Raw genomic sequence first — 24,850 nt, forward strand, 5'->3', positions numbered from 1 at the left:
TATTTCCTAATTTTCTACTAGTTTGTCTTTTCTTATGCATCACAGACATTTTTTACACAGCAAGGATGTCATTCGGAATAGCAGCTGAAATTTATTGAATGCTGATCTGTGCCAGCCATTGAATGCTAAACTGTGCTAATCTGCTAAACACTCCACAGGCGGCATTGAATTTTCATACTCGTATAGGAAACTGAGTCACAGAGAGGTAAAATAACTCACCAGAGACCAGAACCCAGTAGGCTCGCTCCTGGGTCAGAGCTCCCTGCACGTCCCTATACCACTGAGAACTCCCTGGGCCCCCGCCATGCCCCCTGGATGCCCTCTTCCTCTCTGAGGCTCCTTCCAAAGCCTGTGGCATACATTTTAAGGCTAACTGTATCCGTTTTCAGGAATTCAGTTGCTCACACCCAAATCAGAGCCCCCGATATCCAACCTTCTTGAACCACATCTCTGTCCTCCAGTGAATCCTTCTGCAACACAGACAGCAGATCAAGAAAAACAGATTCCTTAGGTTATGGGAGATCTCCAAGACAGAGGGAGCAGCAAAGACTTGGGATCCAGAAATTGCAGGGATTGAATTTAGGTTCATGTGCCCCATGAGATCATGATAAACATAAGGTCTAAAGTCACCTATCAAATGAGAGTAAGAATATCTGCCTTGCTAGGTAATGGTGAGAAACGCCTCCTGAGATATCTAGGTCTGGACCTGGTTGAGGATATGAGAGCTTTTGTCCCAGGGAAGACCTGTGCTTGCTCCTTTCTGCATTGTAGGGGGCCTTCAGTCCTGTAGGGGACTCCAGTCTTGCAGGAAGACAGCTGGCAGTCCCCCAGGTAGTTAGCTTCTAACCTCCAGAGTGACCTCAGGTCTAATTCTGGTTGTACTACTTTCTCACTGTCAAATCAACCCTCGGAGCTTCAGTCCACTCACGCGTGAGACGGACTAAAAGGAGTAGCCAAGTACGGGATTTTGGGGGGATTGTGTCATTCCATGGAAAGTGCTTGCCACACAGTAGGTGGTGGTTCAGTTTACTGAGCATTTATTGAACGCTTCTCAGGTGCCAGACATGGGGACACAAGCTAGACCAAGTATAAAAGGTTATGATACTATGTATTCCTCCAGCACTCTGCTCAGCCGGAAGTTCTCCTTTGTAATGTTCTATGTGACTTTCTTCTCGACTTACTTTACAACTTCGTGCTTGCCCCCCACCGTGTGTGAGAAACCGGATTCTCAGCATTAGGGACCACCCTCCGAGTCCCGGCTCACGCCCGCGGAGCCGTACCTCACCCAAGGGTCCCCGCGTGGGGATCTCCGAGAACGAGTGGGAGGATGGGGGGGTGCAAGGAGCACTGGAGCGCGACCAAAAGGTAACGATGAAGCTGCCTTATCTAGATCTGCTCGGTTCCAGGGCCCACGACCCCGGGGGGGGCGCCCCCCAGCCGTAGACCCCATTAGACGGCTGGCGCCCGGAGGAGGAAGACTAGGAGGCACCGAAGCGGGGTCCCAGCTGGGGCTCCGGGAGACGCGGCGCCATCCCCTGCCAGCGAGCTCGTTCCCGGGCCGGCTCCCCGCGGCCCCGCCTCCGCCTCGCCCCGGCGCCCTCGCCCGCCCCGGCAAACCACACTCCGCCCCGGCCTCCGGGTGGCCCCGGCCCGACTCCGCCCCCTTCGCGCTCGCCCCCGCCCCCGGCCTCCGGGCAACAAGGGCTCGGCCCGCCCCCTAATTATCCACATTTTCCCCCTCTCGGCCTTTCGGCGGCCTCAGCTAAGCCCCGTCCCGCCTTAGCACTGCCCCTAATTATTCCCACCCCGCCCCAGCCTAGCCTCCTCCTTCGCTAAACTCCACCCCCTTCAGCCTCGGCCTCCCCCCACCCCACCAAACCCCCCAGACCCCCCCAACTCATCCACACCCCGCCCCTGCCTCTGGGCCGCCCCAGATCGGCCACGCCCCCTCCGCGTTTGCCCCGCCTCCGCCCAATCGGCCTCGGGAGGCCTGCGCTTGTCCCCCTCCTCGTCTCCCTTTCTCCCTGTCCCCTGTCTCGCTAGGGACCTCGGCTCAGGCTCCGCCCTGCCCCCAGGCTCCACCCCCCGCGGAGACCACCCCTGCCCTCCCACCTGCCCCCCCCCCGTCCCCCGCTCTCGCCCGCCCCGCCTCGCGCGCCGCGCCCCCGCCCCCGCAGCCCCGCCCCGGCGCGGGGACCACCCTCCGCCCGCTGAGGCGCGGGCCGAGCGCTCGGGGCACTCTCGGCGGTCCGGGCCGCTCGCCGCCGCCGCGCGGATATTCGCGCGGAGATTCCCGCGGAGCCGTGCGCGCCCCCGGTCGGGCTGAGCTCCCAGACCGTGAGGAGAGCCGCAGGAGCCGGCGGGGACGCAATGCGAGCCAGGTAGGCAGGCGGCGGTCCGGCGGTCCCCTGCGGGCAGCTCCCGCCCAGTGCCCGGCCTCGCTCCCACAGAGCCTGCCGGGGCTCGGCGGGCTCTCACCCCTCGTGGGCGCCGATCGTTCCCCGCCGCCTGAGTTCGGGGTCCGGGTGCTCCGGCACGGCTGGCGCCGGGCGGCTTCGGGAAGCCTCTCTCCCCTTGCTGCCGCCCGGGAGCCTGGGTTACCCGGGCGCAGACGGGCGGGCCGGGGTTCCCGGCGCCGAGCCGCTGTCGGAGCCCCCGCGTGCGCCCGCGGAGCTCCCTCCCCCGGCCCTGGCGCCTCCTGGGCAGGCCCTGCGGGGTGGCCCGGCGCGGCGACCGCACGCGTCCCCGGGGCGCCCTCTCGCGCGGTTCTGGGGAGGAGAGGGGGGCGTGCGGTCCCGGGTTAAACTTGTTAGTGACAATGCATATTTCAACTTCGGAGATGCCTGGTTCTAGGATGGAAATACAAATCCCGGGTTGTGGCTGAGCCGTCCGGGGAGTGAGCAGTCGCGAGCTGACAGCGCGGGCTGCCGGCGGGTGGGGACGGTTGGAGGAGAGGCACGTTGTTCTCTAAGTGATGTTTCCCGGGAAGCCTGCTCCGCGCTGCGGATTGGTGGTGCCCGAGAGTGCGGGCGGCTCCTGGCCCGCGGCCGCTCCTGCAGCTGGGGGACCAGGCCGACGCTGGCCCTTCTCCGGGGTGCTGGGCGGCGCGAGAGCCGCGGGCCCTCTGCGTGCTGACCGGCTTGCGGATCCTCCCCAGCAGTGAGATTTCGAGAGGGGACGCCGGGCTGGATTTTATTCGTGCTCATTCTTGGCGAGTTAGTGCAGCAGATTTGTAGTGTGTCCTTTATCAGTAATAAGTTCGTATAACTTTTGTTTTGATCACAGAAGCAGTATATGCTTTGGGGAGAAAACGTGGTAACAAAAAGAAACATAAACAGTAAGACAGAAGACATCCGTGACCCCACTGTTCCTACCCGCCTTTAATATTTACATTCTTGGGGTCACAGGCTTGCGGATTTAATGAGTAAGTTGCAATTGGGGCTTCTCTTGCCTAAATCAAAATAATCCCTTTACACAGCTCTCCTCTCTGCAACCTTTCAAGGGTAGTGGTCTCTGAACACCTAAGTTTATCTTTAGTGGCCTGCCTCCCTTCTGAGCTGGCTCCCCTTTTGTGGGCCAGAGGTGGAGAGAGAAGGGAGCATCAGCCTAGAACGCTGGGTGAGACTGCATTGGCCTGGTTGTTCTCCGCCTTGCCCTGTGGTTTGGGTTCCTTGCCTTGTAAAAATGAAGGTAATGATTCTCAATCTGCTTCTCAGGCCACCATAAAAATTAATGGGTGGTTTGTGAAGCGTTTTGACATCCATGGATGGACAGCGACTGTACTTTAAGGGGCTAGGGAGCATTTTGCTGTTCACGTTGCTGTCATCATCCAGTGAAACAGCGTACCTTCCACCTGGCCCTCCTGACCAGGAAACAGATTCCAGGAATGTCCGGTGAAGCCTGGAGAACGTTCCTGGTTCTGGGCTCTTTGCATTCTGTCCAATGAGGGTGGCAGGCGGCGGGGGTTTGATTAGAAGGAGACGCACTCCCCAGTCCGCCTCCTCCTTCCTTGCTTTGTGCATATGGGTGGACTTGGAGAGGGTAAGGGGCAGGTCCCCCGTTGCCCAGGCCCGATGCTTGTCCATCTGTGGAATGCCAAGGCCATGCTGATCTGGGAGGGAACAGTTAGTTCTGGGAGGACTCGGAAAGTGAACAAACCTGGCTTCCTAGGGATTTGTCTTATGGCTCCCTTGTTTACTAAATGAACAATGAGCCGCTCAGATCTGTGGTGCCTGAGAAGCTTCTGTGAGCTTTAATTTTTTCCTGTTGTTCCAGGACTCAGGCACCACACTCCGTGGTCCTTTCCCACAATGGATAGCGACTCACACCATTTGTTAATTTCAGGTATGCAGAGCCCCAGTGGGGAGAGGCACACACAGGTTGCCTTTTGTTCCCAGGGCGGTGAAACCGAGCCTTGCTGGAAGAGCCTCTGTAGCTGGTCTGCGGGGCTTCATTCTGTCATTTGATAGTTTTCATTTTTTTATTGTTTGATCCCACCGGCACTTTGATCTGCCCGAGGTCTGGTGGCTGATCCCAGTCCAGACACAGGGGGATTTCCAGAAGGACCCAGAAAGGGGGCTGGACAAGTTGCTGCTAAGTGTCCTTAACTGGGCTGTCTGCCAATTAGTATTATGCTCTTAATTTTCTCGGTGGAGGGAGGAAGAGGGAGTCTTCCTGGATTTTCTCCTTTGCTGTTGTTTGCTAACTTGATTTCTGGTTACCCAGCAGCCTGGAAGTGCTTTCCTGTGGCTGCTGGAACAGACTTTTTCTTATTCTAATGGTTTCTCATCTGTTGATAAGGTATGCTAATGCGAATGGGGGTTTATGCCCTTGGGTCTTGAGGCCCCTCCCGCATTTAAATCTTCCGATCCCAGCCGGTTGCTTGTGGGAGGAGGCCACTTGGCTTCCCTCCGATTCTCAGTGGAGCCCTTGGCCCGAGCAAGGTTAAGAGCCACGGAGTTTGACCCTTGCTGTCCTCCCTGACTCTGGGCAGACCTCTCTGGCTCCCTGTTTCGGGTATCAAGCTTGTTTTGACTGATTAGCAGCTGCTGTTTTAGCAAGTGGGCCCTGGGCCAGCCACGTGGGTTTTCCTTAGCTTTGTTATTTTCAAATCCCGCACCTGTACTGGATGGCGGTGTGATTTCTCTTCTGAGAATTCCAGCCAGGCCCCTGGGATATTTCTGAAGGCCCTGGAGCTGGGCACTCGGACTTCTTTGTCCTGAGGTCACTGCCTGACAAGCCGGAACCGGCAAGGGTCACCGAACAGCTATGGAGACTTCACTCAGAGTGCTCTGGCCGGCTTTGCTCCTGGCCAGGAGGGGAGCCTGGTGCCGTCCTGTGTGGGGGCCTGAGCTGGGCTGCCCACCTTCTCAGGGATTGGCACACTATCACCCTCTGGAGGAGTGACAGAAGAATAATTCACCGAGTCCCCAAACACCCAGGGAACAATCCTGCTACTTACTGAGGATCTCTCAGGAAGCCTGAGCCTGCTTTTCAGTGGGCCCCCGGGGGCATCCGCGAGTTACATAACAGCACCTGATGCCATCTGGCCCAGTGTCTTAAGGGAAAGGATGTCAATACTCAGCCTTCTGAAGGCCAGGGCTCTTGGAAGGTATTTTAGAAATCTAGGGATGAGCGGTGTGTTTCGAGAGGGGAAGGGTGGATCCCACAGAGTGCATCAGTTCCCGCCCACCGCCCCAAAGTGGACTAGCGCCTGCTCAGACTCGACCATCAGTAAGCCAGTAGGATCTCAGGAAGGAGTTCACCTAATTTGAGATTTGGGATATTTTAGGGCTAGAAAGAGGTATCATTTGCTGAGGGCTTACGAAGCACCGGGCCTGGCCAGCACACGTTAAGATCCTCACCAAAATCATGAAGGGTTCCCTCCTACAGAGAAGCTGTGAGGATTTACGCAGTCCCCGCACAAGGGTCCCAGAGTGCTGGAGCCGGGAATCGAACCTGCGTCTGCCCAAGCCCAGCGCTCTTATTCACATCTCCCAAGGTGCTGACATCAAAAGCGCTCGTGCACGAAGACAGGTGCGTGAAGCCTCCTTACACAGTTACAGAACTTGCACTCTGAAGGTGATGAAATTCTTAAAGCCTGCAAAATGTTTGCAGCCTGAGCGGAAGGCAGCCAGTTCCACCTTTATTCCCGGGGATCTGCGCCCTCTCCCTGTCTTCCGCAGGGTCCAGGTTGGTTCCATTGGAAGACTGAGGTGTTGCCGTTGAGGGTAACACGGACGGGAGCCCCCGTGAAGTCTGTCCTTGTGCCCTGAAGCGAGGGTATAACGGGCAGACCGAGGTCAGGAGAATAAGATAAAGATTACGGGCAGTCTCTCTAGTAGGTGTAAGATAAGGATTCCACCTTCCACTTCGCAATGAAATAAATGACACACTCAGGAGATTATTCTTATCTGCTCATTAAAAGCTCAGTCTCTGGAGAAACTCGGCTGGTTCCTGTTAGCCCAATGCTTCTGAACAAATTGAAAAGAATACTTCCTGTGGAAGGATTTTTGTGGTTCCAGATTCCTGTGATTCATCTTCTCCTCTCTCCTTCCCCTTCCCCCAGGCTGTGGGACTCAGGGAAACCCTGCCCCATTTTTAGGAACCGGGAAGCTTGCTCTAGTCTCTCGGGGCCTGAAGGGAATACAGGTGTCCTTCCCTGGCTTCCCAGTGTCGAAGGCCCTTGTGCATGTGGTCTGTTGATAAACCAGCTCGGAGGAGGGGAACAAAGAGCCGTGACCGTTGCACCTGCTGGCTTCAGTGGTGTGGTCTAAACAGCACCACTCTGGCCCCTGGGCAGCTACCGGGTTGAACCACCCATGTGAGCCAGTGAGAGCCAGCTGCAGCTCGCCCTTCATTGCCCTGAGCCCACCAGCCAGCCCTCCTTAACAAACAAAGGGGGCCACATGGTTGCCTGGCTTCTGCAGGGACCGAGTCTGCCCAGCAGCTGGGCAGGGAGAAGATTCGGATGTCATTGGGTGGCGAGCTTTGGCCAGCTTCAAAGCATACTGTATGTTGAAATCACCTGGGAGGTGGCTTTTGTTTTTGTTTTTGTTTTTGTCTTTTTTTAAATCCATCTTTGCGTGCCTGATCATCCCCAGGGGAAAGCAGATCTCGGAGGGCGGGGCCTAGACCTGGACAGTTCCCCAAACCTCCCATCAGAATCCCCATTCTCCTATGTATCCAGGTTGCTCTACGCTGAGGGAGGGTGTCTATTGAAAGGAAACCAGAGGTGTGGTTTGGGACACAGGGCAGACTCTGTGTCGGAGGTCAGGAGGGAGTTGCCACTTTCCCCTTGTGGAGCTAGGGAAGGTTTTCAGGGCCAGGTGAGGCAGGCAGAGGCCCAGATCTTTCCAGTTGCCAACTGGAGATGTTACTCCATTGACCCTTTCTCTGCATGGCTCGTGATCCACGTACTTGTTCCTCCTTGGTCGCTCTAGCTGGTCTAGAACAGAAAGGGTCTTCATGGAAAAAGGGGGTCAGGATGAACCCAGGAGCTCTGTCCTTGGAGAGACTGCTACTTGGTTGGTTTGATGAGCTGATCTCTGATGTTAAAGCAGAGAACCAGAGTCTAGAGGAGCTTCCTGGGACCACCCAAGTGAAGACAGGAGAAGCTCCCTGGTTAAGGGTTTTGTCAGTCTGCACTTGGTTGCATACATAATTCGGATTATTTTTTCTCTGCCACAATTAGCAGTAAAATTGTTGTAAAATATGAGAGCTCCTTGGGAGGCAGCAATCCACGTGGGAAGGGGGGAGTGTCCTTAAACGTCTGAGCCAGTCCTGTTAGCAGGTCTGACACTAGCAAGAGGGAAGCCAGGCCCCTGGGGTGCAGAATTGAAGGAGGGGTCCCTGGGGTTGTTCACCTGCGGGGTCTGCCTCACTGACCGAGAACCCTTTGAAAGGGCCAGCTCAGGCGTCATTTCCTTGGGGTTGAGCCCGCGAGTGTGGAAGAGCTCCCTGGAGACTTGAACATGAGGCGGGGGGTCTGGAAGCATGCTTCCAGCTCACCTCATGAAGATGGGGCATGAAGGCCAAAGAGAGGGGGCAGAGAAGCAGCTGGAGGAGGGAGAACAGGCAGGGGGTGTCCCTGCAGCCGGGCTGCACATGGCGGGGGGGGGGGTAGAGGAAGGGCGTTGGGAGCCCAGCGCAAACAGGACAGTTGTGGGGTTGATCAGAGAAGCAGCAACGAGGGGACAGGGAGCCACTGGGTTTGGCTTGTTAGAACTGTGCAGTTATGGTAGTTGGAAGATACTAGGAAAAATAGAGAACATGGGAAAATGTTCACATAAAAGAATTAGGACTGTCATTTGATGGTGTTGAGACAGGAAGAACCCAGGGTTGGGTTGCACAGAGGGCCTGGGATGCCGGGGGGCCAGCCTACAGCAGTGCAGGGCAGTGAGTGACCTCACGCCCTGCGAGGGAAGGAGACGGACGTGGGTGGTTGTCTTCAGGAAGAAGAGGTTCAAAGACTTCCCAGATGCCTTTTCAGGCTGTTATGGTGAGGAGAGTCCTTGGCGCTTAAGACCTAATTCAGGCTCCTTCAAGAAACCTTTCCTTGACTCCCAAGGTCGGGAGCTGACTGCTGCTTCCCGCATGAACATTGTCCTTCTAGGCTGGGCACCACTGGTCACCAGTGACATTTTACTGACGGCCACATCCGCAGTGCCAGACAGCACGTCCCACGAATGTGGGACTTGACAGGTGGAGATGAGCTGACCAAGGTGAACACTGCAGGGGGCGACTTACCCTATAACCATTCGGAAGCTCCATTAATACTCTCTTCTTAGACGTCTTAGCAGTTCGAAGTGCACAATATGTGACAGAAGTAATTTCTGGCTTTTAAAAATTCTGGCCTGTGAATAGTAATCAGCTTACTCATAAATTCTGTCAAGTGGTACCCCCTCACTCTGACATTTAACGTTTTATTCAGAGAGCCTCACCCCGCCTCTGTTTACCCATTTTACTCCACTGCCCGCTTTGAAGGATTTGAATTTTTAATAGGTTTTAGATACAAAGAAGTAAGTGGGATATCCTAAAAAAAAAAAGTGCAGATGCATTCCAGTATTTTTTTTTTTATTACCCTGAGAATTGTTGCTTTGAGAAGGGGAGTCAAATATTTGCATGTGTCCTTTGTGTGAATGGGAAATAAAAGCACTGGGTTGGAATTTCACTGGAAATAATTACTGGAGCCGATATAATCCATATAAATAATTCACGAGAAGTGCTGGGCCCATGACCGAAGACCAGAATCGCTCAGTCAACGGTGGTGAGGACGGTGGGTGTAGGTAAACCCAGTCATCCATGGGCCCTGGTCTGATTCCCCGATCCTCCCCATGACCCCTATCCCATTACCCCTCTTAGAAGTTGGGATTTTTTTTTTCCCTTTGTGGTCTCAGAAATCAGTGTTGAAGATGTTCACAAGAGGAGAGCCCTGTCCCTCAGGGTCCTGGCTCTGTGCTGGTCGGCAGCTGTTGGATGGATGTCTTCCATTTGTAGTGCTGGACCGGGAAACCCAGGTTTCCCATTTCACTCACCTTTCAGGCCCTTGGAGAGGGTGCAGACTCCGGGTGGCGCACATCAGAAATGAGTTCTTGGGGTTTACGTAGGGTACGTACTTGGCTTGTATTTTGTTAGAACCACCTGTGATTTCGGGGCTGTTCATGTGGGGAAGAGCGTGGGGAAGAGAGAGATGCCCAGGGAACCTTCTGTGCTCTGTAACCCTGGCTGCAGCTGATGGGGCCCAGCCAGTCCCGGGGAAGGGTTGGGGGGGCCCAGGTGTTCTTTTCCTCTGGACAGGAGCTTCATGGGTTCCTTCACTTTGTCTTCTGTTTATAAACATTTTAAGAGCTTGAGAAATTCAGTTTCAGGTAATTTGACATTTAGGTGCTAATCTCTCAGAATCATAGTTACTATTTGAGGACATGCGTGCACACACACACTTGAGATACTCCTATCCGCCTCTTCACATAGGGATTTTTCTGTGGTTTTACCCAAATGGGTAAAAGGCTTTTCCTCGGAGTCAGGCCCTGTGCCGGAGTCTCCTGTAGATGGCTCTTTCTTTTCAATTAATCTGTGAGGGAATAGTCGGATTCGCACAACCAGAAGTCATATGTGCTTCAAGGAAAATCCTTATTAGGAATTAAGTGGCTAGGGATGTCTGAGTGGCTCAGTGGGTTAAGCATCTGCCTTTGGCTCAGGTCATGATCTCAGGGTCCTGGGATCCAGCCCTGCCATCGGGCTCCCTGCTCAGACAGTAGTTGTGCAGGGGTTGGGGGGTGGGGGGTGGTAAGCTTCTCCTCCTCCGCCTGCTGCTCTGCCCACTTGTTCTCTCCCGCTCTCTTAGTCCCACATACCTGTCTGTGTTCCATTCTTGCACTTCTGTTTCCTTCGAGTTTTGACACTGGATGACTTTTTGGACTTGAGACCCGGCTTTCTCCTCGGTAACATGGTGGCTGTAGATACTTAACTTCTGGGGCTGGGAAATGTTAGCGTGGAGATGTGGATTTCACCGCCTCATCCCCTCGTGTTGGGCTTTGGGCCCCATACCTATCCTGGGGTGTTCTTTTGTGAGTCCTGTGTGCACCGCGGATTTTTTCTTAAATACTGAGTAAGTAGAGATTTTCTGCGATGTTTCACCATCTGCGTTAAATAGGGCTGCAGGGCTTTGATAGTTTTAGGTGTTCGGTCTGACCTTTGAAATATGTACAGGCACAGTCTACGGCCATACCACCGTGAACGCACCCAATCTCGTCTGAAGTACATCCGGGCACAGACGAGTTGCGTGATGTATCGGTCAATGTCTCAGGAAGGATTTGCTCTCCCAGTCCTTGCCCCGTTGCTCAGGTTTCTGGGAGCAGGAGGAAATGCAAGGGACAGAGTCAGCAGGTTGTGCCCTGGCTGGTAGTGTGCGGGGACCAGCAGCGGGTCGATGGAGGCCCCTGAGTCTGGGTGTTCCAAGGCCTGACCGTGAGCAGGGGATGAGAAGCACGTTGTGTTTGATACAGATACTTTCTGGGTAAGCAGATTGTTTAGGGAATATTTTCTTGTAGTTTTCCTCCTTTTCTTAAAAAAAAAGAAAAGCCATTCCACTTGAGTTTTTTCCCTAATTACCCAGGTAATTATGCGTTGATCTTAAAAATCTTAGAAAATGCAAAAGGAGAAAAAAGTTCACATTGCTGGAACTTTGCCACCTCTGAGAACCAGTCTGGTCTGAACTGGATGTTTTTTGTCTGAGTTTCCAGTGTTGTCACATGGAAGTCTAGAAGCTTCCAAACAAAGCAGGATCAAAGAGTGGGGACTTGTTCTGTGCATAGCAATTCTTTTCATACGGATCTTTCAAATGAATGCTACACTTTTTAAAAACTGCTTTTTATCTAAAATTATGGTTGACTTATTTTCACATCAAAACACAAATTCGGCTGGGGCGCCTGGGTGGCTCAGTGGGTTAAGCCTTTGCCTTCGGCTCAGGTCATGATCCCAGGGTCCTGGGATCGAGCCCCTGCATCGGGCTCTCTGCTCAGCAGGGAGCCTGCTTCCTCCTCCCTCTCTGCCTGCCTCTCTGCCTACTTGTGATCTCTGTCTGTCAAATAAATAAATGAAGTCTTTAAAACAAAACAAAACAAAAAAACCACAGATTCAGATCCTCAAATGACTGTCGGATGGTTCCAGAAGGCACCCTGTTTAACAAATCCTTATTCATAGACAGTCCAGTCACTTGGAAATTAAAAAGAGCACTGCAGTGAACATCTCAGTACATATGTCCTTCAATACGTGGAAGTTTTTTCTTGGAATCACTTATTTAACACTGTTGTGCTCAATTCTACAAAGAATTTCTGATTATATTAGTAGTTGGATGAATGTGTAGTCACTACTCAGAAAAGTCTCCAAAGGCACTGATCTTGGGAAAAGTTTCCGTGACTGTTGTGTTCAACTGGGTGAACTTTAAGACCAGGTTTAGAAATGCTGGTACCCCATTTGTGGGGATTGATTCCCGACTGTCCAAATGCTCGGGCTGCTCATTTTGAGCTTTCAGGATGGGGTTGAGAAAGCACAGCTCAATTTGAAAATGTACACTTTCACGCCAGTTTCTTTTCTTTTTTTAAAGGTTTTATTTATTTGACACATAGAGAAATAGAACAGGCAGGGGGAGGGACACAGGGAGAGGGAGAAGCAGGCTCCCCATTGAGCAGGGAGCCCAACGCAGGACTCGATCCTGGGACCCTGAAGTCATGATCTGCACTGAAGGCAGATGCTTAGCCAACTGAGCCACCCAGGTGTCCTACCTACTCGCCAGTTTCAGAAACATCAACCTATGGGGGAAGGTGTGTGTCTTAGAACATGATATGTTCTTGGAAGGTGTATGTCTCAGAACACGGGAGGTATTTCTTTCTGGAGGTCCTCAGGGCCCCCTTGCTCCTCGAAGTGAAGGGCTGATGATTTCCCTGCGGTCAGCTTCAGGAAGGACAGTCACTGTCCATGCCCCCGAGGTCACGGCCTTCCGGGTGTCCGGTGCTGTGTGGGGAGGCGTCTGGGGTCCACTCTGTCAAGGAGGGCTGCTGTAGTTGGATCGGACGCAGGGCAGCGCCCCAGACTTGGTTTACAACTTCCAGGTTCATTAGGAGGAGAAGGTACTTTTATCCCTTCCTGGACAGGGAGGCCATCATTTGATTTCTAACTGCGGTCTGGTGTCACAGGGCTTCTCCATTCTGGCAAGAGGGGAAAACTAAATTATGGGTGGAATGTATTTTGGCCCGCCTTCTGAGCGTGGCTTTGCAGAGGGCCCTGGCTGCCACCTCCAGTCTTGGCACCACCGTGTCCGTGAGTCACCGCTCACCTATGGTGACATGAGGCAGCACTTTGGGGGCTGCCGGGAAGGCCGGAGGACTGCTCATTCACTGTGGTGGTTTGTTCTGGGGGGCGGGGAGCCCCTAGATTGGGTCTGAGAGCTGAGCCTTTTGTAACTGGACACTGTCCCTGGCCCTTTTGATGATCTGTTGGTGGATCGCATGGAGCCTGCTCTGTTCCAGGCGGGGGATGGGGAAACCACTGGGGAAGGCCTCTGTCCAGGCAAGTGGCTGCCAGTACGCAGGAGGAGAGGTCAGGGTTCCGAGGTGTACTGGGGGATCAGGACATGCTTCCTGCAGGATCCCCACTGAGTGAGGGATGAAAGAATTGGGCAGGCACCTGCAGAGGGTTTGGGGGGTAGTGGGTAGCTGAGTTAGTGCCAGAAACCCAGCGAGGTGACAACTTTCTGGAAGCACCTGTTGGGGGATACAAGGGTCAGGTGGTTGGATGGAACAGTCCTTCTGGGCTTCATTCAGTTTCGAACGTTAAGGCACTGGAAAAACTTGATTAAACATGAGGGCCTAGCTTGAAAGGGACCAGGGAGGTGCCCCAAGGCCCCACCCCTCATCCTGGACATCTCCCCACATTCTTCATCTGGGGGGCTCCCGGGACTCCACCCTGTGACCCACATGGCTGCCTCTCCCTCCCGACTTACTAGAAAAGTCTCACGAAATCATCTGATTGAATGACACTCTGCACTGTGTTAAGAGTTACCTTTGTTAATAAAATGACATCAGAAACTAAGCTAGCCGTCTGATTAAGAGAGCATTTTCATAGTCGAGAAAGGAAAAGGTATTGAGAAAGAAGGGGAGATTTTCCAGTGAAAGCAACATTGGAGGGACCCTGAGAAGCAGATCAGAGCACCTCTCCACAGTCAGCTGTCTCTGACCTGTGCCCCCAGGCCATGGCACGCAGAGCCGCAGTCAGGGCGATCCCTGGCTCTCCTTGTCAGGTTCTGAAACCCACCCGGCTGGGCCATCCTTCCCCTCCCAACAGCCCGCTTCTCAGGCCACAGGGGCCTGAGTCACTGGGAGGTGGCGGCTTTGCTGGCCATCCAGCGGATTTCTGTGTTTAACCCACATTGACCTGGCTAATCCCGGTTCTCCTTGGGGGGGTACCTTCCATGCCATCTTATGCCCTGGGAGGACCACCAGCTGTCCTCAGCGTGCTTGGAGTAAAACCATGACTTTTTCAAGGTGAAAACATATCTAAGAGCTGGAGCATGAGGTCATAAACACTGCCTTTTTGTCATTAGAGGAATTGTCGAGAAATTGGCTGCTTGCTAAATTGGGAGCCTGATGATTTTTCTGGGAAGGAGCTGGGTTATTTTGATAAGCAGAAACGTGGAGAGAATGGCAGTGATCCCCGAGGGGAGTGTGGTGTTGGAGGCCCGGAGTAACAGGTGAATGAGGCGTGCAGGACAAAATGCCGATTTATGGTTTCGCGGAGGACTGTGAATTAGGCACTACGGGAAGAATTTGAGCGAGTGTGACTTTGAATATGTCAGGTTGTTTGTAGCTGCCCTCTGCCTTCAGATTTTACTGCTGGGAATTGCAGATAGGCAGCTCTCTGGAGCCCGCAGACAGGCCTGGAAGGGAGTGCACAGAAATCATAGTGGTTTGGATGTGAAAATTGGCGGGCAAGGGTTGGGGTGGTCGCCCCCTGTCCACCCCCAGCTCCCTCCATTGACACCGAACCCAAGGGGCTCGTGAATGGGTCCACGGACCCAGCGAGAATCTGGAATCGTGGGGAGTAAAGTTTAGTTTTATGTAGCATTGGAGCCTGCGTGTTAAGTGACGGAGCTGTTTACTGAAACACGTGACCGTGGGCGCAGGGGCCTACACGTGCCGCTGTGGGTGTGGATGCGTGGTCCCTGGCGGGGAAGGACTAAGGTCACCGAGGATGACTCCGCCCAGGACGTGTCCCGCCAAGCGCAGCTGGGGTCAGCACCGCTGTGGGGTCGACTCGGTTTGACAGGCACCTCGTTTTCCATTGTGCTTCCCACACTGGGGGGGCGTCTGCGTCCTTGACCCCTCTGTATTGCTCTGACCTATAAGGATCCTCAGAAACTTGAGAAATGACGTCTTTTTCATAGACAGCAAGTAGTCCTGGTGTCAAATTAGTGTGAACATCTGCCTGGCCGAGAAAGTGTAAACACCCTCTTTAATTAAGCGAACATTATACTTGATAATAGAAATATTAAAAAACTGTGAAGCTGTGGAATGCCGCTTCACTAACAAATTGTGTTTCTATAGTTCCTCTCTTCTTTGGGTTGTTCCTGGGCGTTTTTGCGTAACGCAGAGAAGGGATGCTTGTAATAGTACTCCTAGCTAATAGTGGGAGTTAAGTCGTCACTGACATTTACTGTGTGCCATCCCATGGCTTTGTCCTTAAAACTGGTGTGGGGAGGGACTCTTACCGTCCTTGTGGAACAGGGGGAAACTGAGGCACCAGGAGGGTGGCGGACTTGCCTGAGCTGTGTGTGTAGAAGCCATGTTTGGATCCAGACTATCAACCGCTACCCTGCTCTGCCCCACACTGGGCACCTGGTCTCCCCCAGGGCAGGGAAATCCCGAGGCAAGCAAGGTGCTAACTAACCAGAACCAGACCAGGGAGCGTGGTGGGGGGGCTGCTGTGAGCAAGCAGGCAGGGTGAGGTCTCAGGTGAGATGGGAATGGACATGTGATGGCCACGTGGGTGGCCTGGATGATTCCAGTCCCCCAGCAGGAGTCAAGCTTGAGGATGGGGATTGTGGTGGGGGGGGACCCCAGTGCTGAGAGGGTGGGGAGCCCGTGAGCCTTCCCGTGTCATGAACGGCCATGGGACCATGTCCCCCTTATTTCCATCCATGCTGTCATTTGTCAAAAGCGTACCACGCTCTTGTTTAAGATCATCTGGAATCACGGATCCTCATGACCCTGAGTGGTAAATGTTCAGAGATAAGTCTTCATACCTAAGAAGTTTGCCTTCAGATAGCTCCCATTTTGTGGTGCCTTTCTGGTTAGCCCCTGTGTATTGCACTAAGAATTTGTACAGTGTGAGAAGCCCTTCTGCCCAAAGAGGTGAAGGTACCTCTGCTTTTTCTGCCACCCCTGGAGGAGCCCCACAGGCCCTTCCCTCCACCAACTGAGGGGGACCTGGTGGAGGGTCCCCCCAGGCCTTCATAATTGGGCCATGGCAGATGGAATGAATGGCAGGCTGGAAGGTCTGGAACTCAGGTTAGCTTTGTGGTAAAGGTGATGATGGATGGAAAGTTCCAGAATATTTGAACCCAGAGGGAATAAACGGAAGGGGCAGCATCCATAGAACCCTGGTGGGGACCCATGGTTATTATTGTGTTTTCATGGTCTGCCCCCCCACCCCCCAGGAATCGTCACGTGATGTCTGCCTAGAGCCAGCAGGACCCTACTTTTTCTGAGGAGTCTTTAGCTCCTATTTTAATATCGTCTTCAACCCAGGAGTCAGTTTTTTTCAAGTACTTAATGTTTTTCCTTTTCTGTTTTCCCCTCTTTCGTCCCCTTTATGGGCGACGCACTGGGGCTCCGTACAGGCTGCAGGAATGCCTCTCTTGTTTTCCAGTATTCCATGGATACTCTCACGGCAGTTGTATTTTCTCCAGGACAGGAAGTTGGCTGTGGGTCGATTAAATTCAGCTCATTGATGAGGTTGTGCTTTGCGGTAGGTGCCGTACGTGCCGGCGGTGGGACTATCGGATTTCGGGAGCTGGGCTCACGTTGCCCCACACGACTGCGGGGACCGTCCTTCTCTCCGGATTACCGCTGACCGTGTCTTCAACATGATAATCAGATCGTTTTGTCACTTCACAGTTTGGTCAGCGTAAAAATCCTCTTTAGCGTGTGTTCGGCGTTTCAGGTCCGGGTTTCTGACACTCAGCTGCCGCTCTTTGTGGGTCGTCTGGTTTCGGGTGGATTCCATGCCGTGCCTAAGCGATTCTGTTCACTGGCTGAAAGCCCCGTTTCTGGACCGTTGGTTCTGTCGCCACCTGATCTGAAGCGTTTGCTTCTCGGCCCTCTTAGGGAGCGCTTTCTCTTGGTTGGGGGTCAGTAACGGAGGACACGCCTGCTGGAGTCACCTAGGGCATGTCAGGAGTGTGTGCCGGGCTGGTTCTCATGGACTCCGCTCCTGGGGCCACCGGAGACTCTTGGCCAGGCTCCCATCCTTCAGCTCTCCTCTTCCCTCGGCCTGGTTTTCACTGAGACGTTTCGACGTGTGTGTGTTTGCGTCTGTTGTTACCCAAGTTTTGTTGCGTGGGGCTATCCCATGAGTGGGTTTTGCCGTCTTGTGTGCATATGGTTTTCATTGTGTATGTTTAATGCTTTCATCTGGGGATGACTGTGGGGTACAGTGAGGGTCTGGGCCCCAGCCGCCACCCCAGGACTCTCAAAGCCCTCTCTTCTCTGTATTGGGGACACTGCATGATACGGGTCCCGGTGGGTTTCTGTGTCCTGTCCTGTGTCACGCCTGGTGTATGCTGACGTCAGCTGTGAGTGGTGGGACTCTGTAACCCTCTCTTCTCTGTATTGGGGACACTGCATGACTCTGTAACCCTGGCCTCCTCGCACTCCTGCCGTTCCTTCACTGATTCCTTCATCACAATGGACACGGTTCCGCGGGGGCCTCTGCTCTTTTCCCAAGAACTGAAACTATGATGTGGCCTGCAGACTTCCGAGGCCTTCCTGAGTTTGTGGAGTAAGCCCAGATTTTCAGCATGGTGTGGCCTGCCTGGGGGACTGACTGTGTGGCCTTTGAGTAGTTTTAGTTCCAGCCTGCTCTTCCCTGCATGCCCAGACCGGTTCCTAAGGTTCCATCGTGGTCCCCGAGGTGATGCGTGTTTGGACCCCCGATCCCTTGCTTTTTCTGGCTCCTGCTGGGTGGGCCTCTCCTCACAAGGCCTTAAGGCTAAATATCCCTCCTTCCCCGCTGCATCTGTCTGTCTCACACACACACACAGAGCCTCAGCGTCCCGGCGTCTCAGTTCTGGTTGCCCCGGGCAGAACTCCATGGTCACCGGCATCAGTGCTGAGACCCGGCACAGGCAGCATCCTTACTTTTCTTGTGACGGTAATGGAGGTCTTGGCATATCTCTGAACGTCAGCAGGTTTAGACTCTGACCTGTCAGGGTTAAAACTATCACAAAGGTCCCTCCTCTAGAGAGTCAATTGGTCTGCAGCTGGGACCGCTGCCTCTCTAAATTTAAAAGCATCTTAAAGTGATTGCCCAGCCTGGACGGAAAAGCACCAGGTTAGAGTGACCCCTCCCCAGCCCCCCATTGGAATATGTGTCTCAGTTATCATTCTGGACATGATATTTCTAAGCTTTTGGTATACCTAAATCCATATTATAAGAATAACAAGTGCTTTTGTAACGATTCCAAGTGTTACAGACACATAGAGGGTGTAACATGAGTCTCTCTTCTCCCAGGGTCTAGACCACACCTGTGACCTTGACTGACCTTGACTTCTAGGGCTGACTCTATTGGGCCGCAGTGGATTCTGCTGACCTGTACCGCTCAGGTTTCTGTGTCTGTGTGTTCCCAAGTGGTGTGTAGGTAGAGTTGTGTTTTTTGTTTGTCAGCTTTGAGGGAGCAAGGTCACTTTTTGCAACATGAAACTATTGGCACGGAGGGGTTTTTTGTGACTGCTTCAGACCTGTCTTGCAGGTACCAGGCGGGAATCAAAAAGACTGTGTCTGTTTTACTGCAGGGTGTTTCCAGATAGACATTTACTCAGAAGCATCCTGAGACAAAGTAGGCTACTGTATACATGAACTACCTCCCTCTCTCGCTCACTCTCTCCTTTTAAAGATTTTATTTATTTATTTGAGAGAGAGCACGAGATGGGGGAGGGGCAGCGGGAGGAGGACAAGCAGACTCCCCCCTGAACTGGGAGCCTAACACGGGGGTTTGATCCCTGGACCCCAAGATTGTGACCAGAGCCTAGGGCAGACGCTTTAGTGATGGAGCCACCCAGGCGCCCTGTGATCTGTCTTTTTAAAAAAAATCTTACTTATTTTTGGGGCACCTAGGTGGCTCAGTTGTTGAGCATCTGCCTTTGGCTCAGGTCATGATCCCAGGACTCTGGGATAGAGCCCCACATTCGGCTCCCTGCTCGGCGGGAAGCCTGCTTCTCCCTCTCCCACTCCCTTGCTTGTATTCCCTCTCTCACTGTCTTTCTCTCTCTGTCAAATAAATAAACAAAATCTTTAAAAAATAAAATATTTTTTAAAATCCTATTTGTTTTTAATTGTAAAAAAAAAACCACATAATATGAAATTTGCCATCTTGATGGTTTTTAAGTGCGCTGTTCCATAGTGTAAAGTGTATGCACATTATTGTGCAACATCCCACAACTTTTTTTGTCTTGCAAAACCGAAACTTACCCATCAAACCACCTCTCCTCATTCCTCCCTCCCCCTCAGCCCCTGGTAATTACCTTTCCGCTTTCCGACTCTGATGAACGTGACTGTTTTAGCTCCCTTCTGTGGGTGGAATCGTGCAGTGTTTGCCCTCTTGGGACTGGGTTCTTTCACCCAGTGTAATGTCCTCCAGGTGCGTCTGTGCAAGAGCAAGTGACAGGATCCCCTTCCTTTCAAGGCAGGATAATATCCCATTGTGAGGGTAGACCCCGTGTTCTTGATGCATTGTCTACGCACAGATGTGGGTTGTGCTTCTGGCTCTTACGAATGGTGCTGCTATGCATGGGAATGTGCAGATATCTTTTGAGACCCCGCTTCGATGATTTTGGATGTACATACCGAGAGGTGGGCTCGCTGGGTCACGTCGGCGGTTCCATTGTTAATTTCTCGAGGCACTGCTACGCCGTTTGCACAAAGCTTGCACCTTTTTACATTCCCAGCTACAGGGTCACAAGGGTTCCAGCTTCACGGGGTCCCCAACAACTGCTGGGTTCTGTCAGTTTGGTAACAGCCCCCTGAAGGCAGGTGCAGTGATACCTCCTTGTGGTTTTGATTTGCATCAATGAGTATTGACGGTGAGTGTCTTTTCACGCTTGTTGGCTCATCTGCTTCTTCTAAATGGCATTTATTTACTTAGGTTTTCCATAAAGGGTTTTCAGCAACCCTTTTTCTTTACTCTATAGGTACCAACATGGCTTGGGGTAAAAAAAAAAAAAGATGCTAGTGAATTGTCCTAGGTGTCCGGGCTTCTCTCCCATCGCCCAGTTGCTGGGGGAGCTTATTTCTGAAAAGCCTGGTCAGAAGGAGGAGTTTCTTCTTGAAAAGAGGGAACATGCCTTCCCCCGGCGTTACTCCCAGAATGCCACCTCCCTCCCCTTGCAGATTGTTTAAAGAACCCATATAACGGAAGTCCACTGAGAGGAAGAACATGTGAAACACCCACATTGCCCTGGGGACCTGGAATCTGAGACTCAGAGCTGCCCAGGGCCTGTGAAAGCCGTCTGGTCCTTGTGAGGTCTGTTTGTGTACAAGCGGTCCGTGCTTACCGTGGTAGACTCGGAAAATGCAGCCTGCAGAAGAAATTAAAAGTCACCTGACAAGGGCAGGGGCATCTGGGCGGCTCATTCATTAAGCATCTGCCTTCAGCTCAGGTCATGATCCCAGGGTTTTAGGATCAGGCCCTGCATCGGGTTCCCTGCTCAGCAGGAAACCTGCTTCTCCCTCTCCCACTCCTCCTGCTTATGTTCCCGCTCTCACTGTCTCTCTCTGTCAAATAAATTAAAAAAAAAAAAAAAAGTCACCTGACAGCCTATAGCTCCCTCACTGCTGGGTAAATACCACTTGGACATTATTTCAGAAATGGGGTCATTCACACTCAGTCCTGCAAAACCTGCTTTTTCACTCAGCAGTGGTGGGGGACGGGCTGGCTGGCCCCACTGACGTCCCCTGCATGCGCTGGGTGACATCAGCGTCCAAGCGTGAGGTGGCGTGCTGTCTTCCCGGGGGCATCGTTGGCAGAACCTCTTCACGCCCCCAGGTTCCCTGAAAGCAGAAGCTCACCCACCCCTGCCTGCTCGAGCCAGTCTTGCCGGCAAGACTTCAGCAAGCGTCCCCAGCGACATCGACACCCTCGCTCGGCAGGAAGAGCGCAGTGCTCCCTCTGTTCTGAATTCAAGCCAGCCAAGTGTTACCCACCACCTCCCATGAGGCAGCACCAGCCTAGAGGCCATTCCCACTCGGGGGAAGAAATAGACGTTTGGGGCCCTCTGGAATGGACGGTGATTGCTTTCTCTCACTTCCCTCTGCCCTGCTCCCCTTTCCGAAGCCTGGATTTGGGGGGCTTACGGGTAGTACCGCCCACATGGAATGGGAACTCCTTAGCGAAGTGCTTTTCTGGGTCCAGCTTGACAGGTGTGGCTGGGAAACTTTGCCTGAACCTCCGAGAAGGAATGTTTTCCTTTATTGTGGGTCAGCACCTCACCAGCCACGGGGAAACTAGGTCAGAGATCCGTGAGCGCGGGGAACCTGACCCCACGTGCTCTCCTGGTGAGATACTGCACTGGGCAGAATGGGTGGGGTGCCTTACCCTGTGGACACGGGGCTCTGGGCTAACAGCGATCTGCAGTCCTGACTTTGAGGGACTTGCCCTTTCGGTGCTCAGGGAGACCGGGGGTTCCCACCCTTGCTGGCATGGACGAGCTTTCCTAGCTCAGAAATAAAGAAGGGATTCATTTCTGGGCACGGCTTCTCGGGCTCCTTGCTGCTTCCTCCCTCCTTGTGGCGGCCCCTGTGTTCGCTGGGTGGTGTTGGGGTGCTTTTTGGCCGAAGAGTGGGAGGAGGGAGGAAACTAGGTAGATCCGAGCCCGTCAGTTGCGCCCAGCCCGGAGTGGGATACGGTTCATACTACAGCAGGCCTGCCCGGCTGGGACGCGTGGCAATTCGTAATGGGGATAATCATAAAACTTCCCCTGATTACAGGCGCGTGTGACATGCGTCTGGCACACATCTTGGCCTTGCCTCTGGGAGCAGGCCGAGCGTGGCCCGGCCAGCAGCCGCCTTGCACTTTGCAGGGTTTGGGGCCTGGACAGGTGAGGGCTGGGCGTGCGGGGCAGAAATTGAACTGTCACAGCCACGAGGAGCCACGGGAAACCAGACCAAATGTCACGTGGTGTCTTGGATGGGATCCTGGAACCGAAGAAGGACAGTGGAGGGGGAAACCAAGGGAATCTGGATGACGAGTGGACTTCAGTTAATGGTAATGTGTCTGTGTCCGTTCATCCTCTGGACACACGTGTCATCCAGTGTGAGAGGTTAGTCATAGGGAAACTGCATGTCGGGGGGTATATGGCAACTCCCTGCGCTATCTTCACGTCTTTTCTATAAATTTGCATCTATTCTAAAATAGAGTTTACCTTTAAGGATAGACAGAAGAGTGTCAGGGAGGGAAGTGAGTGAGTAGTATGGCTCTTGGCCGGGCTGGCCCTCTGCGGGCACATCTGCGTTATGAGGCCCCACCACAGCTAGTTGGGGTTCGGGTGGCCTGCCAACCCTGGCCAGCGCTACCAGGCGCCCCCTGCCAAGAGACGCCCTGACCAGAAACAGCCCTTCTCTACAAAGCCAAGTGCAGTGGGCCCGGTCCTCTCCGGGTCAGGCAGTGGCTGAACTCTTTCCTTCAGCACGGTTCTTTGTTCTCCCCTGGGCCAGACATTTAGAGGTGAGCCGCTCTCCTGGCCAATGAGGGAGGCTTCCAAATACAGACACAGATCATCTTTTTGCCAGGTGAATTTGAGAAAGGGGGCAGGGCCGCCGAGACAATGGGCCCATTTATAAGCTGCTCTGACATTCAAGAGTCCAGAGCGTCTGGCTTCAGAGCGGGGTGGCAGGTGTTGGGGTGGCGGCCCCGCTAATCCTGTTAGCAACAGGAGGCTGATGCACAGACAACTGGAGGAGATTGTTTCCTCTGGAGACGGCCGATTAAAGTATGTACAGAATGCACTCAGGTGCTTGGAGGCCCCTGTTCCCTTGATGTTTTCCAGTTTATGCACTGAGTCGTGGCACAGGGATCGAACAGTGTCACACGCCCAACACCGGGAAGGCCACCGAGGGCACACATGCACACACTTACGGGCTCAGAATCTCAGGCAAGAAGCCTTTCTTACAGGACCCGACTTGAGAGCATGTAGACCAGTGCTGGTCTTGGGCTGCACCTGCCATCTTCCAGCCTGGAGCTTCTCAGAAATCAGCCTGGGATCTTCTTAAAATGCACATTTTGGCACCAGAGGTCTGGGGGGGGCGGGAGATGGGACTCCATGATCCCTCAGGGTTTCCATCTGGGCTGGTGGTAGTGGTGCCCCCTGGGAGGAGAGGGTTCCTGTTTCACAACTTGTCAGAAATTTTGTTAGAAGGATGAATTGGGAGTTAAGCCTGAGCCTGAGTAAAGGGAGAAGATTGTGCTAGAAAGTTCTAGAAAGAGACGAGGAGGTGGCAGGTGGGAGGAGCAGGGAGTGGCCAAAGTGGACTGTGTGTGAACGCGTGCGTGCGCGCATGGGATTCTGTCCTGTGAGCACCGAGGTGGCTTTGGCATTGCTCTAATCACTCCACACCTTTGAGTCACTCCCCACAGCAGCCCTACCAGGTGGACACTGCTTTTGACCCTTTTCAGAGAGGAAGGAGGTTTTCCTGCCTTCTCAGGCCCTGCAGGCAGGCGGGGGTGGGAACCCAGTCCTGAAGCCTGGACAGTCCTGAGTCCGTGCCTCAGCCCTGGGGCGGGGGAGGGGAGCACAGGTGGCGTTCCCAGCTGGTAGGTTCACACTCAGGTGCATTGAACCAGAGTTTATGGGCCCTGTGCTAGGGCAGCGCCAGCCACCTGTGGGCCTCTAGGGTCCACCCTTCTCCTGCACCCCAAAGACTCACGTGAGGTGACCCAGAGCCAGGGTGGCCCCTTTTATAGGGTCCTGACCATGCCAGGGACTCTCTTGTGGCTGACCAGGCTCTCCAGAAGGTCCTTCCCCTGGCCTCCCTTTGCCTCTCAAACCCGGGTCCATGTGTCTCTGTCCCCAGCTGAAACTCATGGCACATTTCGGTTAACCACAACATTCCCTGTACCGTCATGGGGGAAGCTGGCGCAGATTTCTGCATGCCTATACCATACGTTAGAACACATTTTCTGGCCCCTTCCCAGGGGGAACAGACTCTGCAGTTTGTAGAGGATTTTCCCAGGGAAGGCCTGGGTTTTAGGGGGCTGGACGTCCAGAGTCCTTATTCCTTTGTGTGCCTTCCTGCCTTTCAGAATGTTGCCTGGCTGTGGGATAGGGATCCGGAGGGAGAGCAGGGTGGCTGCTGCCACCCCAGGCCTCACGGTTGGCGGGTGGGGAGGGGGGTTGCTCTGCAGCCAGCAGTTTGGCCCCACTCCGAGGATCCCTTCATAGTGTGTGTTTCCTCAGGCCGTCTGGAGAGGGCTTCATTCACTCAGCCACTATTTGGGAGCCTGCTATGACGAGGGTGTACAGTGTCGGGCACAATGCAGGGTACCAGGCTCCCCTCCCCCTCACCCCGTGGGCTCAGGGACCAGACCCCCCTCCCCAAACCTCGGAGGCCTCGCTGGCGTTCGCTTGTGCCCGCTGACCAGAGCGGGAGCTCTGGCTGGGCCGGTTCCCTGCCGCAGACGTCACGTCTCTCTTCTGCAAGCCTGCGTAGAAAGTTCCTTTGTTCGGCAATATTGGCATGCTTGAATCAATGCCGTGGCCAAACAGGATGTGGGCTGGGTGACTCCCATGGGGCTCTCAGCCGGGGGTGGTTCTTGTTTTCAGTTGTCTTAAGAGGTAACACCCACCACTGCCACCGCCGCTACCACCAGGCACAGGGCGCTTCCCACCAGCGCTACCTCCAGGCACAGGGCGCTTCGGGGCCCTGGAGGAGAGCCCTTGGCCGGATGGGGGGCCTGAACTCTGCCCGCCCTCTGACCCCACCTTTAACTGCAGGGAAGGGAGTCGGGGAAGAGGTGGGGTGAATTCTGAGTCATCATCCAGCCCCTGAGAAGAAGGCTTCCAGGTAAAGCTTGGAGGCCTTG

General features: G+C 53.8%; 1 protein-coding gene across 1 annotated transcript in view; it reads left to right on the plus strand.

Annotated features, from left to right (window-relative positions):
• The first annotated feature begins 2,175 nt into the window (after positions 1-2,175).
• Positions 2,176-24,850, plus strand: part of SH3BP4 (SH3 domain binding protein 4) — an 82,089-nt gene continuing 59,414 nt past the window's right edge. The window contains exon 1 of the mRNA XM_032355246.1: positions 2,176-2,381. The gene's annotated coding sequence lies outside the window, so the exon portion shown is untranslated. The remainder of the gene's footprint in view (positions 2,382-24,850) is intronic.

This window comes from Mustela erminea, chromosome 8 (genome assembly GCF_009829155.1).
Source record: "Mustela erminea isolate mMusErm1 chromosome 8, mMusErm1.Pri, whole genome shotgun sequence".
Taxonomy (NCBI): Eukaryota; Metazoa; Chordata; class Mammalia; order Carnivora; family Mustelidae; genus Mustela; species Mustela erminea.